This window comes from Crocodylus porosus, unplaced genomic scaffold (genome assembly GCF_001723895.1).
Source record: "Crocodylus porosus isolate Cpor-Errol unplaced genomic scaffold, CroPor_comp1, whole genome shotgun sequence".
Lineage (NCBI taxonomy): Eukaryota > Metazoa > Chordata > Crocodylia > Crocodylidae > Crocodylus > Crocodylus porosus.
The window spans coordinates 21,110,239-21,113,080 of NW_017728949.1; the positions used below are offsets into that span (position 1 = coordinate 21,110,239).

The 2,842-nt window shown below is 43.6% G+C and overlaps 1 pseudogene; it reads right to left on the reverse strand.

Annotated features, from left to right (window-relative positions):
• LOC109322469 overlaps nt 1-2,842 on the reverse strand; it is a 23,072-nt pseudogene that overhangs the window by 17,865 nt on the left and 2,365 nt on the right.

Consider the following 2,842-nt stretch of genomic DNA (forward strand, 5'->3'; position numbering starts at 1 on the left):
AATGAGGGAAGGGGAGACAGAGAGAGAGACGATGGGTATGTGTGTGTACCCATGTGAAGCACACAGTGTGTATGTAGTAAGCAAAGCACAGAGTGTGTGTGTGTGTGTCCGCATGCATGCACACACACACACACACACACACACACACAATTAGGGAAGGAGAGAGAGAGAGTGTATGTGTGTTCATAGAATGAGTCCCACAAGCACACCCACCATATACATTCACCCCCACTTGCACTGCCATACTTGCAGACCCCTACACCCACACCCCCTTTCACAGCCAACCCACCCTCCCTCACACACATCCCCCCACACCCCACATATCCATACACACCCACATGCTCCTTCACCTCATCCCCACACCCCACACACCTATCCACCTTCCATCCCCACACCCTTCCCCACGTACCCACATCCCCCCACAAATCTATACCTATCCCCTCATACCCCCACAATATACAAGAGAAAGGCTTCATTTTAAGCTACTGTACAATCACCTCTATGTACACTACACAAAGACATGTAAATCAGGAGAAAAATATTTTTAAAATTAAATTAATGTTGTAGGTGTTTGATTTTTAGAATACAATTTGGTGTTTTTCTGGTTCTGAGATGGCAAAGGTTGGGGGTTGCCCCCCTGCTGAGAGGAATATTTCCAGGGTCAAAAGAGGGGCTTCCAGTGGAAAAGGTCAGGGGTTAGGGGGTGGGACTTCCAGTCCTAAGATGGTGACCAGGGGGGTGGGGCTACCCATGCAGCCTGCGACAGCTTGCTAAAACTCGAGAAACGGCACTCCACCCAAAATAATTGCCTGCCCCTGCTGTAAAGTGTAAAATTGTCCCTGGATTAGGACACATGAGAATTGTTGTATGTAGAAAACCAGAATAAATATGCATATAATGGAACATCCTTATATGGACCTTGTAAGCCCAAGAAGTGCAAAAGAGTTCTTGCTATTATATTACTTACCTGTATGTTGAAATCTTTGCCTTGCCTGGGATTTTAAGCTCTTGCTCCATCTCTTCTCTACTGAATCTTAGTTTATCAATCAGGAGGTCTGTGCAGTTTATTCTGAACAGCAGCTCCTTTATGAAGGACGGATCATCCTCTGCTATCATGCCTTTCTCCTGCAGCTTTCAGAAGAAATCCTTGGAATCCTGGATGCTTTCTTGCTTTTTCATTGGGATGTACTCCAGGCTCAAAAACTTAAGAGCCTCTACGTTCTCTGAGTTCAGATCCTCAGTGAAGGAGAAGAGAAGCTTGTGTACATCTGCACTCTTTTTTTTGACCAAGAGGCCAGGAATCAGATCTAAACAAAGTGAGCTACTGGTGGAACACAGTAACTGATGAGTCAGTTCAATACAGTTACAAAAGAACCACATCCAAAATAAATGGATACATATATCAAAATGCAGAGCTGATGTTCTGTAGCTTTAACTTTGATGTTTGGTCCTGTCAATTCACAAACAGCAATGAACAAGAGTAACTTTGTGCTAAGCACAAAGTTAAGAGAGAATGTCAAGGAGACAAGCCCCTCTTGTGCTCTGTGGAATGGTGTCTGTGGCTAAGTGCGAAGCTGAATCATCCTGGCTCTCTGCAAGGGTCTCCTTTTTTTCCTTTCCCCATAGGTTGCCCATCTGTCTTTTGGAAGCTCAACAAAATTCCTTTTTATGAAGATTAGGTCCTGTACAGAAACAAGCTCTACATAACACCATCCTGCCCCACTCCCTCCACCACCAATGTCTACAGTCTCCATGCAGTAAGTGAGATCAATAGATACTGCGTTGCCACAGATGTAAGGCCCTGTGTGAAGAAAGCTTCCTTAAATTCCCATTACCTGATGAAAAATAGGTTGGTATTCAAAAGCTTGTCTAACTCTATCCCCAAAAAATCCTTGCCTCTCACAAACTCCTGCATTCAGCTGTAACCAGAGCACTATTGACTGATTACAGGGGAAAAGTATTATTCCACTTTATGCTTGTGGTCTGTAGCACTGGCTGACTACAGCTCATTTACAAGCTGTGTCTAAGCTAATTACAGTTATTTGCATATTTGTAATTTTTAGACCAGATACAGATTGTAAGAGCAATTTTCAAAGTTTGACTAGGGCCTTCAAACCTAACTTCCATTTCACTGGGTGCCTAATCTTTAAAGGCAGCTTTGAAAATCTCAGTTCTGGGATACAGTGGGTATGTCTACACAAGACACTGACTGAGCAGTAGCCAAGTAGTACTTGCACTAGTGTGTCACAGCACTAAGTGTGCTAATACGCTTAGCGCTGGCTAAAACGTTCACCGGTGTTACTGTGCAGTAACCCCAGTTACTGTGCATTTATTTAGTGTTTGATTATGCAAGTACTAAATAAATGCACAGTAACCACTGTACATTAGCGGCTTATGTAGATGTGCCCAGTTAGGAGGGGCTAAGTCCTGAGTTTGGAAAGAATCTTTGAATTTAGAAATAAGAGCACAATGTTGAAAAAATCCTCTGTTCATAATATAGGACCACTAGCATACTACTTTTCTGCCTCCTGGATGCTGGAAATACTAGCTAGTGCTCTGCTCCATCAACCCCAGAGCAGAGGAACAGTATTTGGGAGCCAGAACTTATTCATGGCTGAAATGCTATAGATGATGAAAAAGTCTTTATACTCTTTTTCTTTGTTTTGGGCAACATTGTTTATCAAAAATGCTCATGGAACATTTAGTGGGGCAGCCTTGCATGGGAACAGACCATCATCCTGTAAGAAACCCTAACTCTCAGGCTACCAAGGAATCTGTTGACCCATATCAACCGGCACCATACCTACAGGTTAGGGAACTCCCCTCTTGTCAGCACGGAGGC